The sequence below is a fragment of the Megachile rotundata genome, chromosome 8 (assembly GCF_050947335.1).
Source record: "Megachile rotundata isolate GNS110a chromosome 8, iyMegRotu1, whole genome shotgun sequence".
In the NCBI taxonomy this organism is placed as follows: Eukaryota; Metazoa; Arthropoda; class Insecta; order Hymenoptera; family Megachilidae; genus Megachile; species Megachile rotundata.
Window position 1 is genome coordinate 10,272,611 of NC_134990.1, and position 15,297 is coordinate 10,287,907.

General features: G+C 32.9%; 1 protein-coding gene and 1 long non-coding RNA gene across 2 annotated transcripts in view; both read left to right on the top strand.

Moving 5' to 3' along the window:
• The window catches only part of LOC105662092 (uncharacterized), an 83,171-nt gene that overhangs the window by 4,014 nt on the left and 63,860 nt on the right, over window positions 1-15,297 (top strand). The gene's annotated exons all lie outside the window — the stretch shown is intronic.
• On the top strand, window positions 11,876-14,957 carry LOC143264974 (uncharacterized). Its single transcript, XR_013038998.1, has 3 exons — window positions 11,876-12,796; window positions 13,288-13,495; window positions 14,520-14,957. It is a non-coding gene; the product is annotated as an uncharacterized LOC143264974 (long non-coding RNA).

The following is a 15,297-nucleotide window of genomic DNA, read 5'->3' on the forward strand; positions in this document are numbered from 1 at the left end:
TTATGGCCCAAAATTCCTAGACCATTAAATCCCTAGATTCCCATATTTGCACATTAAAAACTCCCTAGATTTGCATATTCCCATGTTCCAAAATTCCTAGATGGTCAAATCCCTAGATTCCCTTATCTGTAAATTTAAAAATCCCTAGATTTTCACATTCTTATGTTTCTGAATTCCTAGATCATCAAATCCCCAAATTCCCATATCTCAAGATCTCTAAAATTCCTAGATTTCTAAATGTCGACGTTGTCAAATTTCCAGACTATCAAATCCGTAAATTCTGATATCCCTAGATCTTCAAATTGTGAATTCCCAAAATCCCTACATCTCCATCTATAACCTCGAAATCCCGAAGTCTCCAAAAATCTTGATCAAATATTCCGATTTTCGAAAGTTCCTAGAAATCAATGAATAGGAGTCACAATCTCCTTTTATCGCCGTATTCATCGTAGTCAAGGCAGATTTGCAATTGACTGTACACGGCACACGGCACACGGCTTACGGAAATCATGATGAAACGGTGTGATTGAGAAAACCGGTAGAACATTACGTATGCGAGGTATGCCTGCATCGGAACGGCTGTAGGTACCGATGCAATAGAGAGAGAGCATATGGTGTCCCCATGAACGTGTACCGTGTACCGTCTACGGTGCAACAGATGGTGCGGGAGCCGCATGGCTCGTGCTCTACTCCACCTTCTTCTTCGTCTTCCGACCTTCTTCATCGCGTACAACAGTTACGTCTTTCTCCGTTAACCACTCTCTTCTTCGTTGCTCTTTTCGTCAATCCTTTCGTCTCTTTCGCGGGCGATAGGTCGTAAAATACGTCGGAGGTGGTCATTTTTATTAACAGGCCACTCCATAAATTCTGAACAAAGATCTTTTTATTATTTCGCGGAGTCGGGAGGTTTATTGTAACGAGAAGAGAACGGAAGCTGTCGTTGGTAAAATGTACCGCGTTACGCGATGTGTTGTTGCGCGTTGTATGGTCTCGCGTTATATCGCCGTCAGTTAAATTGGTAGACCTTATATCGCTGTGTTATACATTCTGTACATGATGCATACACAGAATATAAGTTTTACTTAAACACGTTATACGACCACGTGTTATATGGCCACGCGTTATATCGCCGGAAGTTAAATTATTAATCGTTAAATTGCTATATCTTGTATATACATGTATCATATACCAGTATACATAGAATATAGGTTAAAATCGAACTCGTTTGGTAACCTCGCGTTATATCGCCGGAAGTTAAATTATTAATCGTTAAATTGCTATATCTTGTATATACATGTATCATATACCAGTATACATAGAGTATACGTTAAAGTCGAACGTATTTGATAACCTCGCGTTATATCGCCGGAAGTTAAATTATTAATCGTTAAATTGCTATATCTTGTATATACATGTATCATATACCAGTATACATAGAGTATAGGTTAAAATCGAACGTATTTGATAACCTCGCGTTATATCGCCGGAAGTTAAATTATTAATCGTTAAATTGCTATATCTTGTATATACATGTGTCATATACCAGTATACATAGAATATAAGTTAAAATTGAACTCGTTTGGTAACCTCGCGTTATATCGCCATAAGTTAAATTATTAATCGTTAAATTGCTATATCTTGTATATACATGTGTCATATACCAGTATACATAGAGTATAGGTTAAAGTCGAACGTGTCTTATGACCTCGCGATATATCGCCGTGCAATTGCACAATTACTATTTCTCCACATACTTAATATATTATCGTTCTCTTTTACTTTTAATAAGAACTTCTATACATTGCAGTACAACCATATTTAAATTAACATAAGTATTTGTACATTAAAAACGTACTAATTACAAGATTATTTATATAACGAGAAATGTTAATGTGCTAATTTAATTTTTACTTTCATACCGCTGATAATTTGCGTCAAGAAGCAACAACGTAATCAAGCTATAGAAATCAGTTTCGTTTTGCCTCATATCATATGCAGACGTATATCAAACGAAAACGAGGAAAAAGTAACGCGAGACGTGTAAACCGGAAGTTGAATCCAGTAGATTATCGGCGCCATCTTACGCGCCATCGGACACTGAATATTCATAAACGTTTCGCGATGTTCGAGGTATCATAAAAAATACGGGCCGACAACGATCTATTTAATTATACGTAAGTACATGCGTTTTGCAGGTGTACCGTCGATTGTCCACCATTTCCTTTTTATTCTCTTTCGTCTTCCATTTAACGGCGAGCCGATGGACCGTGTGAACCAATCAACAGAAACTATTTGTTATTTCTACCCGCATATCAAAAACAACTGGTCTACCGTGGGAAACTTGCTGCATTACTTCGGTTTTATAGCCGTTTTGGTTAGATAGCCATTTTACAGTTTTTCATATTTACAGATTTTTGAATTTTCAAAGTTTTTGATTTTTTATTTGGTGAACTCTGATGAGAAGTTTTTTTCCTAGTATATTTGTATTTTACTGTATTTCTTTTTTTTTGTTTTTCTGTTTTTCTATTTTTCTATTTTTTTATTTTTCTATTTTGCTATTTTTCTATTTTTCTATTTTTCTATTTTCCTATTTTTTTATTTTTCTATTTTCCTATATTTCTATATTTCTATTTCTATTACTATTTTTATTTTCAAATCTCAAAAAAAAAATTGAAATATTAGAAATTTGGAATTTCAAAAATTCAACTTGAACATATTTTAACACAAATTCTTGAAAACGATAAAAAAGAAAAATTAAGACAATAGTATCACAGTTTCAAACACAAAATAAATAACAATCCCAGACGCCATTTTGTCATAACACACCTTAGCGTCCGTTGAACAAAATGGCCATCAGAGCGGAAGACACGTGCTCAAAACAACACAAATACCGAAAAAGAATAAAAGAAAGCATTACACTGCACAAAACACACGTGCGTTTTATACCAACGATTAATTCGAAAGTACGTTAAGTTCTTCCCGCATATTTCGCCGCGACAAGTGCCATTTACTAGAATTTCTTCCCCTAAGACATTGTTTAAGGTGTTCCTCCAGTTTCTTCTTCAGGGGATGACTTTTCTCACGCACGTGCGACCCTAATTCTTTTCTTTTTTATACACCTGCGTTCTTCCGTTGATAACAGACTTATGTCTTGTCGTCAATTTCCGGTTTCAAGGGTGATCGGTTTAAAAATGTGAGAAGACGATCTTTGAATTTTTATTGGAACTAAATGTTTTCAAGTTTTATACATATGTATGTGTATGTTGGAGGGGTGCAAAATTTAGGGTATATTTTTTTTTTATAATTATTTTTTATTAATGTTGTGATAGGTTCATTTTTATTTAAATATGTGGTAGTTTTAAGAAGGTTCATGTATAGGATGAATAAGTTTAAATAAAATATTTAAATATTATTATACTTAACACGTATTTGTTTAATGTTGAAGTTAATGTTGAATTATTTGTTTAATGTTAAAGTTATAATAAGTTAATTTTTATTAATCTATTAATATGTTGAATAATCTAAAATATGATATTTTTAAGAAGCTTCATGTTGTACAGTTGTGTATACAATATAATATATATTGTTACTGGTAATTTATATAAAAACAGTGAAAACATCCTTGAAAATTAAGATAGTAAAGAATACTTTCTGAAATATTTTGAAAATTGAAGTCTGGACAAAATTTAAACATGACTGTATAAATTAATATATAAACTGTATAAATCATTTACCTTCTTACATAATTAATATACGTTATAAATTGTTCAATTATTTGAAGAAAATTGAACTGTTCGATTATTTCTTTTCTCTAGCGGTGTGATAATTTTTGCTTGAACTATAGAGATAAGCGTACGTTGCGACGACTGCGTAAGCAGGCCGCGAGCTTCACACGCGGCCGCTAGGTGGCTAGTCGCGAGTCGCTATTCCCGCAATTAAAATGGTCTCCCGCGAATATTAATATACGGCCGCCAGACGGAGACGGCAGGCATGATTCTGCTTAGCGTATATAAGTGCAACCTATAACGAAGTAAGCGGAGACATGCTTCTGTTTTTGATGTTAGGGATAGCGTGTTGGTTTTGTACCTACGTCCCGTTTACAAAAGCCCTGGTGATATTCCACGGATGGTACGCTTATTGCAGCTGTTTGTGGAATACCACTGTCATATAGTTTGCCCTGTTTACACCATCATGGTGGAATTACGAAGGAAGCTTGTATAGGAGGAATTGTCCCGGATTGCCCTAGACCCAGCGGATCGCCCTTAAAATCCCCCTGACTGCCCCAACCCGCGAGTGCCCAAAGTTCCCTGACTGCCCGAACTTTTGTAAGATGCCCCAAGCCCCTGACTGTCCTAAACTCATGAGAGTGCTCGCCCCCAAACTCTATAAGAGTGCCCCAAAGCCGGACTGCCCCCATACTATATTGACTCCAAACCCTTTAATTGCCCTAAACTGTGTCCCTGACTGCCCTGCCCACACCCTCGATTGCCCTAAACCCACCGGTGTGCCCCGACTGCCCTGACCCACACCCTTGATTGCCTCAAACTCATCGGTGTGCCCCTAACTGCCCCCACACCTTTGACTGCCCCAAATTCATCAGTGTCTCCCTAACTGCCCCACACCCTTGATGCCTCAAACTCATCAGTATGCCCCTGATTGCCACACACCTCGATTGTCCTACACCTTTCATTGCCCCAGACCCTTGATTACTTCACAACCCAGACTGCCCCACACCCATGCTTGCTCTGAACTCACCGGGCTCACCTCACCAGACTCACGATTGCCCCCAAACTTCAGGCTGCCCCAGACTCTCGACTGCTCACACCCCCAATTGCTTCTGACACCCTGAAATGCTCCAATAATATGCAGTCCAAAATTCATCATATAATAGAATTTCTATAATAAACTGGTTAATGCATGAGTTATACAATACTGAATATTTGTTATTATGTACATACATATATAAAAGTTAAAAATATGTCTTCATATGTAAGTATTGTACCTTACTTATCCGTTTTACAGAAATACAATTTTTATAATGAAAATAATTTATTTTTGTTCCTAAGATATAACAACAGTATGATACAAATAACTAGCTAATGTTACAAGGATTAATTTATATATTTACAAAAATCATACATAGGTTAATTATATCTCGTACAATTAATTAAATCCCACACAGATTAATTTAATCTTTTTGAATAATTAATTAAATTACACAAGTTAATTAAATTTTGTATAAACAATTAAATCATACATACATTAATTACATCTGGCATAATTAACAAAATCATAAATATGTTAATTAAATTCCGTAGGAGTTAACTCGAACGAAATTTTGTCGGAGTTAATTGAACGTGCACGGGTAATAAAATCCTGAAACTCGAAAGATGAAAATGTTTGAAAGTAAAGGAAAAGTTTCATATTTCAGTGTTATTCCTTATATGATCATTTTAAGTCCACCTGTCCATCATCAACTATTATTGCCTTTATGTAAGACAAGGTAATGTAAAACGATCGAACAATGCTATAATTTCAAGAATGACCGTACGAAAGATTACGGAGTCATTTAATTTTTTTCCGATCCAGTCACGAAAGAAGATAAGAAATTCGATCTTGGTGAAAGCGTGCCTGCAAGGATTGAGACAAACGGCTTCGGGATACCCGTGTCTATACGTGCTTATACCTTGCCGTATTGTGCAAACGTTTTAGACCACCTGCTACAAGATAAATTTTTATTACCTTACAAACAAATGTAACTTTGCCGGATATCGTTTTATTTCTTTATTATATCGGAACGGTACGTGACTTGTATGGTTTTAATTAATTGACCAATCTGTTGGAGGTTTTTAAATTGAATGACCCGTTTTCATCCCTTAAGTGAGCGCGCGGTTATGGAAAATGGTGGTTCTATAATCTTTGATTTTTAGGTTTTTGAATTAGTGCGTTTTTTAATTTAGAATTATTATACATTTATAATTTCAATTTGCAAGCTTTCAAATTCCCAAATTTTCAAATTCAAAATTTCCAAATTTCCAAATTTCCAAATTTCCAAATTTCCAAATTCTCAAATTCCCAAATTCCCCAAATTCCGAATTCCAAATTCCCCAAATCCCAAATTCCCCAAATCCCAAATTCCCCAAATCCCAAATTCCCCAAATCCCAAATTCCCCAAATTCCAAATTCCCCAAATCCCAAATTCCCCAAATCCCAAATTCCCCAAATCCCAAATTCCCCAAATCCCAAATTCCCCAAATCCCAAATTCCCCAAATCCCAAATTCCCCAAATCCCAAATTCCCCAAATCCCAAATTCCCCAAACCCCAAATTCCCCAAATCCCAAATTCCCCAAATCCCAAATTCCCCAAATCCCAAATTCCCCAAATCCCAAATTCCCCAAATTCCAAATTCCCCAAATCCCAAATTCCCCAAATCCCAAATTCCCCAAATCCCAAATTCCCCAAATCCCAAATTCCCCAAATCCCAAATTCCCCAAATCCCAAATTCCCCAAACCCCAAATTCCCCAAATCCCAAATTCCCCAAATCCCAAATTCCCCAAATCCCAAATTCCCCAAATCCCAAATTCCCCAAATCCCAAATTCCCCAAATCCCAAATTCCCCAAATCCCAAATTCCCCAAATCCCAAATTCCCCAAATCCCAAATTCTCCAAATCCCAAATTCCCCAAATCCCAAATTCCCCAAATCCCAAATTCCCCAAATCCCAAATTCCCCAAATCCCAAATTCCCCAAATCCCAAATTCCCCAAATCCCAAATTCCCCAAATCCCAAATTCCCCAAATCCCAAATTCCCCAAATCCCAAATTCCCAAATTCAAATTAAAAATTCCCAAAATCTCAAATCTACAATACCAAAATTCCAAACTTCCTAATTTTCAAGTTTTCAAATTCCAAATTTCCAAATTTCCAAATTCAAAATTTCTGAATAATACCTAACAATTTTTTCCTAGTGAAACCAATAGTACTCATCAATTTATATACAGATATACCATATTGGAACTCGACGTGAAACAGGTCCCTATGTGTCTCTCGTCGTGAAAAGTTCCGAAACATCAACAGGTGCTGTAATCGGATCACTCTCTCAGACGAGCAATCGCGTCCACTGCAATTATTCATTCTCTCGATCCATTTTGGCACGAGCGAAGTCTGCACGTCGATCAAATACGGGTACACAGGCTGACGAAATTACGAGGTGCGTTTTTTAATCGAACTTCGCTTTTGAAATTGCCGCCAATTGAAGTCCGGAAACGGAATCTTAATTACGTAGTATCTTTTTCTACATGCGGGTAGTTTGGTAGCTGTTGAAGATTTATTTTTGTAATTGAACAGATTTGTGTCAATTTGTGTAAAAAATTATTTTCTAGGGAAATAAGTAGTTTGGATTTGTTAGTATTTAATGTAGTAGAGTTTGAGATTTGGAGAATTTGGGAAATTTGAGGATTTGGAAATTTTGGAAATTTGAAATTTAGGGATTCTGGAATTTGGGGATTCTGGAATTTGGGAATTTTTGAATTTGGGGATTTTGGAATTTGAAAGTTTTGGAATTTGAAAATTTTGGAATTTGAGAGTTTTGGAATTTGAGAATTTTGAAATTTGAGAATTTTGGAATTTAAGAATTTTGGAATTTGAGAATTTTTGAATTTGAGAGTTTTGGAATTTGAGAGTTTTGGAATTTGAAACTTTTGGAATTTGAGAATTTTGGAATTTGAGAGTTTTGGAATTTGAGAATTTTGGAATTTGATAATTTGGAAATTAGAAAATTAGAATTTGGGAATTTGCAAACTTGAAAATTAGAATTTGGGAATTTGCAAACTTGAAAATTTAGAAAATTGAGAATTCATTAATTTAGGCATTTTAAACTGTGTACTACAATTTTGAAATTTCGAAAATTTCAGATAGTCATAAAAGAGTTTCACAATTCATAAATATATATTTTTGAAAATTAAAATTTTTCGAATTCATTCTCCCAAAAATATAATATATTTTTATTATATTTATTGCTTTCAACTTCAAACACAAAATTGCACAAATAACCATTACTTCCCATTGCTACCAATCTACAGAATTAAAAAATATTCCCAAATATATTAAAAAGAATGAATGCTAATTATTCCAGAATATCATTCGTATGTTACACATAAAGAACATCGTACCATAAGGCACAATTTTAGGTCAGTCCCATAACGCATTTCGAACTTTAATTCGAAACTGTCATGGCAGCTGATATATCGCGAGCGAGTGGCGCGTTTATTTGAAAATCAATTTTCGTAATTCTTTTGTATCGGATCGGCTCGAAATCGGATTCGCGCGATCGACCCAGTTATTTAACCGTGTTACCGTTAACGTTTTCTCGTCTCCGTCGTGTATCCAATTAACCATTAAACACCTCCCGTTTTTCTTTCCCCTTAACTTTATCTGCCTCGAACGATCGACTCAATACACCGATTTATTTGCCCGCACGATTACTCGCCTGCCTGTTTTTCCACCGGCATTGTGGATTTATCGAGCGTTATTGCTATCCGATGTAATTGCTGTTAATTGCGGACGAAAGCTTTCGATCGTGAAGAAATCTTTTCCCTTTCATGGCGATCGATCGCTATTAATTGAGAATTAATTAGGTGGACAACTTTTTATCGGTACTATAAGTATTTGTTACTTCTGTGCAGCGGCAGCTGTATTCTTTCTTTTTCACCGATGATCAGTACACTCGTGTTAATGTGTAGGTATAACAGGTGAAAACTTTGTTTAAATGGTGGTAAATTACACTGACAATAAGTATTCCATATTATAAAAATAAGAAAATAAAAAAATATTAAATAAAACAATATAATAAAAATATTTAAAGTATATATTTTTAAAATATTAACCATTATTTAATATCGCATTAAATTTTTTAATATAATATAAAATAAGAAAAAATAATATAAATGATTAAAATTATGAAAATAATATGTAAAAATATATGTTAAAAAAATAATTTATAATATTTAAAAATATATAATACAAGTAGTACTATATAATGTATACTAAAAGTAAAGGAAGTACCTGTATACAAACATACATATGTCTATTGACAAAGCTCTTCAACATGCAATTATATTTCCCGCGTCTATGAACATCTTCATGTTCAGAGAGCCCCTATAACAGTGTAATCTATGGAACACATGGTGCAGCAGTGGTTGAGGACGGCATAAAGACCATAAGCTTCCAGGAATCACCGGTGTCGTAGCCACATTGGCGAAGGGGTTCCGGTTCTGGTCTCGAGTCGATGGCAAACTCCAAAAACGAGCAGAGCCAGCCACAGTCGAGATACTGAAATATCTGATCCGGATGATTCTTACGCGGGCCCCCGTTTCTTTTCTCTCGATACGCGCACTTGCTGCCGCGTATTTGCAGCTGTACGCCATTTACGGACTTACAGCAACGTACAGCAACGCAACGTGCCTTTTTTCCACCGTCCGAGACCTCGCGTTCACTTTTGACAAACAACACCGGCTATTCGATTCGTGCCTCGACCGTTTATACGCGGTTTCACGTCCTGTCCGATGCTTCGGTTATTCCGACACGTATCGACGGGGTTATGCTTGAAATATTGCTCAAACATTTTGTTTTACTATACACTGAATATTATGCACTGTGTAGTTTATATTAAACACTATACTCTATACATTACATAGTACCCACTTATGTATTATACACCATGTATTATACACTATACATTATGCACTGTAAACTACATATTTTACACTAAATATTATGAACTGCATAGTTTATATTAAATACTATACCTTATGCATTATTCAGTGCTCATTATATTCTATATAACACACTATAGAATATGCATATACACTATACAATATACACCACATTTTATATACTGTAGATTATACATTATACTTTATACATTTTACACTAAAATTATGCATTACGTTGTTTACATTAAACACTACACTCTGTATTATACACTGTACGTTAAGCACTACATATTATACATTGTACATTACGTAGTATGTATCATACATATATTATGAACTATAAATTAAACACTATACACTATTCACAATTTGCTTTATTGTATACCACATAATATTAATATGGAACTGTGCAAATTTAGTCTGCTCAATTATTTGTTAATAAACTTACAATGTAACGATACATGTATGTATAATGTTACACTGTAGTATATATAATTTCTGTATTTAATTGATATCATAAGTATATAATATTACATGTGTAATATATTATAATGTTAAGTGCAGAATTTGTATTACAAACCACAATGTATATTATGTTAGTTATTAAATCTTGTATACATTAATATAAATTATAATAAACCACATACAGCATATTATAGTACATTACACTATGTACTAGTATATACTACACTGCATTATAACAATTATTTGTGATGAATATTTCCAAATTGTCAACTTTTCAAATTTCAATACTTGCAAATTCTAAATTTAAAATTTTCTAAATCCTTAGGTTTGCAAATTTCTAATTTTCCAATCCCTAAATTTCTAACTTGGAAAATGTAAGAAATTATGAATTTAAAAATTCAGAAACTTAGAAATTTAAAAATATAAAAATTTTGTTAGTTTACAACATACAAATTTTTAAACTGACAAAATTTTCAATACAAATTTGCATAAACAAAATAAAAATGCTATAATAAATAAATACATATAAATACATGGGTATATACATGAGTTTATAATGCAAAAATATGCATATAGGTATTGTCATACACACATAACCTATAATACATATACCATTTATGTATTTCAAGTTCTCCAAGATAATAAAAATCGTTCGTTGATCGTTTATAGCTTCCGTGGTGAATTCCCTTACCTCGAATGATTTTAATATGTCTTCTCCCCGGGCATTTATTCGTTTTTACATAAAATCAATCATTTTGGAGGAGATCAACTTTGTTCCCGATACAAGCCGACGCACGCGAGTCCGTTGCTGCGAGCTGTTGTTTTCTCCTTCATCGAGGAACACGTTGTTTTAACAATTTCGAAACATTATTCGCATAAATTGTCGGTTTAAAGTTTCGGTGTAGCAATTGAAACGCAAAGTGCTACCTTTAGGCTGGGTTTCACCATCGAAATAACCACGGCGCTGTTCTTTTTGATGAAAAGGCCATCTTGTTCGATAATGGATAATGAAAAACGGAATTTAATCTTTGAATCATTTAAGGACCGATAGGGTGTAATTCTTCAGCAACATGCATGTTAATAATGTATAAATATAATTACTTCTTGTTTTTGATGTTACACGTTTGGGATAATGTTTTACAAGAACACTTTAATATAATGTGGGTTGTGTTGTAGTTATTATAAGAGTTAATATGGAGAACAATTATATCATAAAAGGATATATTAAAATCACGTGATGAGTAGGAAAATAAGTGCAATTTTATAAATTCAATTTTTAATTTTTTAATTTTAATAATTGCAAATAAAATCCTGTGAGGTGTCTGGTATTCTGTAATTGAAGAATTAAAAATTTGAAAATTTTAGTCATAGTTTTGATCATTTCTAAGTGTTTTAGTTAGAGAATTTTTAATTTTTTATATTTGTTATTTCTAAACTTTTAAATTAAAAAAATTGTAAATTTGAAAAATTACAAAATTTTTAATATTATTAAAGTTTTCAAAACTCTCAAAATTCTCCACATTCTAAATTTTCCCAAATTCCCCAAATTTCAAAAATTCCCAGAATTTTCAAAATTCCTAAGATACCCTAAATTCCAAAACTTTCAAAAATCCCCAAATTCGCAGTCTTCCTAATTTTCTCAAATTCCCAAAATTTCTAAAAATCTAAAACCACATTTTTAAAATTCCCGCATCTCCCCAATTCCACAAACCACGTAAATTCACATCCCACCCGCCACGCAGAACATTAAACAAAATGAAATAATAATTGAATAATTAAATTTGCATAATCAATTCATGGAACAAATTATTATAACATAAGTGCCATCTTGCGGTGCGTTTATGTCATCGAATCATGTCGCACTTTCTATGTTTCGAAATTCCCCATGGAAACATAACTTGCGTCACATTGTGTCGCAGTTACAGATACGTGTTCGAATGTTCGGTGTTGAAGTTCGATAGCAAGCTGTCGCGGCTAATTATGGTGGCAGTGCGAAATAGAAGGCTTTGCGTGAAGGTGACAGGTCTGTGACTGTGACTGTGACTGCAAATGTCCACCCTGTCGGTATTTATCGGCAATTTTCAGATACAGGGAGTTCTTTTCGGAACAGCTGCACGCATCGTTTCGTGAAAGTGTCGACGTTTTTCATGGCATCGAGAAGAGAAATCGTAATCGGGATCGGTTACTCCTTTCTACTTTGTAACCACCACCGAATAAGTACAAGATGAATAATTTGAACACATTAGTTCACCTTGCCATGTTCATTATAACCTGATACACGACGCTATGAATTTTTATGGGAATTCGCCTTTACAGACACTTTTACGAACTCAATCATTTCTACCGGTTGAATCGATTCCGATAATTATACAAGCTACCAAGAAAATTGTTGAATTGTGCCGTGAATTGGAACTTATTAATGTTGATGTGATATAATCGCCCATTTGGTTTTGAATTTTCGTCGGTGATTTATTGAACGATTAAAGGTGATGCGAGTTTTTGAGTTATTGTGAAAGTTTAATGTTAGAAGGTGTCAGGTTAAGTGTGATGCATGGGAGGAAAACTGATGGAACTTTTGGTCAATTTTTTGATTGGTCGTGTTGGATGAAAGATTTAAGGTGATTTATATTAACTGGGACCTTTTGCAGAAAGTTCTCAAAGTTTTTATGTCTCAAATTGCATAATGTCATTTTTAAATTTATGAACTGTTAAACTTTCAAATTTTTTAATTTTTTAATTTTTGGGTTTATGAATTTACAAAGTCACAAATTTACAAATTTACAGATTTACAAATTCACAAATTCACAATATAATAAATTAATAAATTCACAAAATTACAAAATTACAAAATTAATTTCTTTCAATTTTTCAAATGTAGAAATTACAAAAATTTTTAATTTTCCTATATCATAAATTCTTGAATTAAAATTTAAAAATTCCGTTTAGGGACTTGTCAGTGTTTTTGCGATTCTGTGAATTAATAATCATGAAAGTGCACGGATAAAGCGGTATCTTCTTCGCCGAATTTAACTTTACACGACAAATTACTTCGTTGTAGTCGTTCGGATAATACGCTTATTTTGAATAATTATTTTGAACGAAAAAAAAGCAGATGGAAACAAGCTGGACAGGAACCAAATATCGAATAAAGGAGAAGCAGAAAAGGAAATTGAGTGAGAAATTCGGAGAGAGTCTCCGAGGGATAAGATAATAATTGAGTTAATGAACTGAGTGCATTTAACGAAGCCATTCCTAAGATACCCACTGATGCCAGTTCAATAAATAACGCCGCACAATCGATCCACCGTGTTGTATAGGTAATGTAATTCGAGTATCTTTTTATTTAAATATTCTTCTTACGGTAACATGAAGTACTGGCAAGATAATATCAGGATAATTGAACAATCAATAAAGGAATTAACGTGAAAAGAAATTTTATAAAATTCATGAAAAATTGTTCGGTGAATCATTGTGTTCGAATCTGCGCGGTCCGCCATTTTTTCTGATTTAAGTTATGTCAATTTTTATTTTATATTTTGTCGTAAATAAAATGGTGATTGTTTTTATATATGTTTTTATTGCAACTGGATAATTTTATTGCATTTGAAAGGTAGATTATGTTTAACTGTTGAAGACTAGGTTAATTATTATATATAATTAGTTTGAATTTAATAAAGAGGTTGATGGAAATAAATAAATGTTTTATAGGGAGAATTTTATACTTTATTTTACTTATAATTTTTTATTTTTGACTTCTTGAAAATTTCTGTAATAAATCTAAAAAATTCTGTAATTCAGAATGTTTAATTCTGAAAATTTCTGAACCTGTAAATTTAAAGAATTATAAATTAATAAATTTGAACATCTGACATCAAAATTTGAAAATCTGTAAATTAGAAAATTTGATATATTAATATTACAAATTTTTAAACAATTTGAAGATAAATTTCGCAATTTAAAAATTTATATATTTAAAGCTTAAACATTACAACTGTAATAATGTAGTAATTTGCAACCATAAATACTCGAAACTTTCATAAAAAAGCATAACAAAGAAAAAAAAATCAAAATTGCTGTTATAATGCGGTTTCTCTTTAAAACATATTTTCAGTGACTCGATGCCATCTAATTAACACTCGATAATACATTTTTTATGACACGTTCAAAAGATACATTCGTATGAAACATGATTAAACCTTGTTTAACTTGACGGAGCGACGTCCGAACATCGAACGACTTGATAGACATTGAAATTGCGATCGGTACAATTTACAATGCGATTTATTTTCGTATAATAAGAGCAGGAGAAATTTCCGGGAGTAATTTTTGAAATCTCCACAGGTAGCCGTTACCAGAGACGTTTTTGGCATCGTAATAGGACCCGCGGCCTGTAATCAAACGCAGCTCGTACTGTGTTTATTGTCAGGTATGAATATATTTTCGTGGGTATAATGCGGTTAGCTAGTTATATTTTTTTCTCGCGGTACCAGCCGCCGGCACTCGTGTGTACTTAGTCAGTTTTTTGCTACAACCACAAAGAAATACCGCAGAGGAGATTACCCTTCGAAGAATACGGAATAATTTTGTATAATTTAATTAACTGAGATTTCTTCTCTTTTTCATACCATTCTTAATTCGATTTTACTTTCGTTTACAATTTTATCATTTGGTGATTTAAAGGTTATATTACGAATACTTAATTTTAAATTTTTAGTGCCCAGTAGAATTTTTGTTTATGTAAATATGTTAGATTATTAGGAATATATTTTCCTCTTTGCAGTCCAGAAAATTTTGCCTATTATAAATAATAGTTTTTTGGGAAGTAATTATTGTTGAAAAGACTTATAGGTTAGGACAATTTTATTAATATAATTAGCAATGTATAATTATTTTATTATTATTATTAGTTATTTTATTGTTATTACTAGTTTATTATTATTAGTTATTCCTTACAGAAGTGATTATTAATTAATCTGGTTAGTTATTGTTCATGTATAAAATTGTTATTGAAATAAATATAAAATTTAGATGAATTTGGGTACTTCAGAATTTTTAGAGATTTATAAATTTTTTTTTTTAAAATTGTATGTATAAAATTTGTATTTTTAATAACTTATAA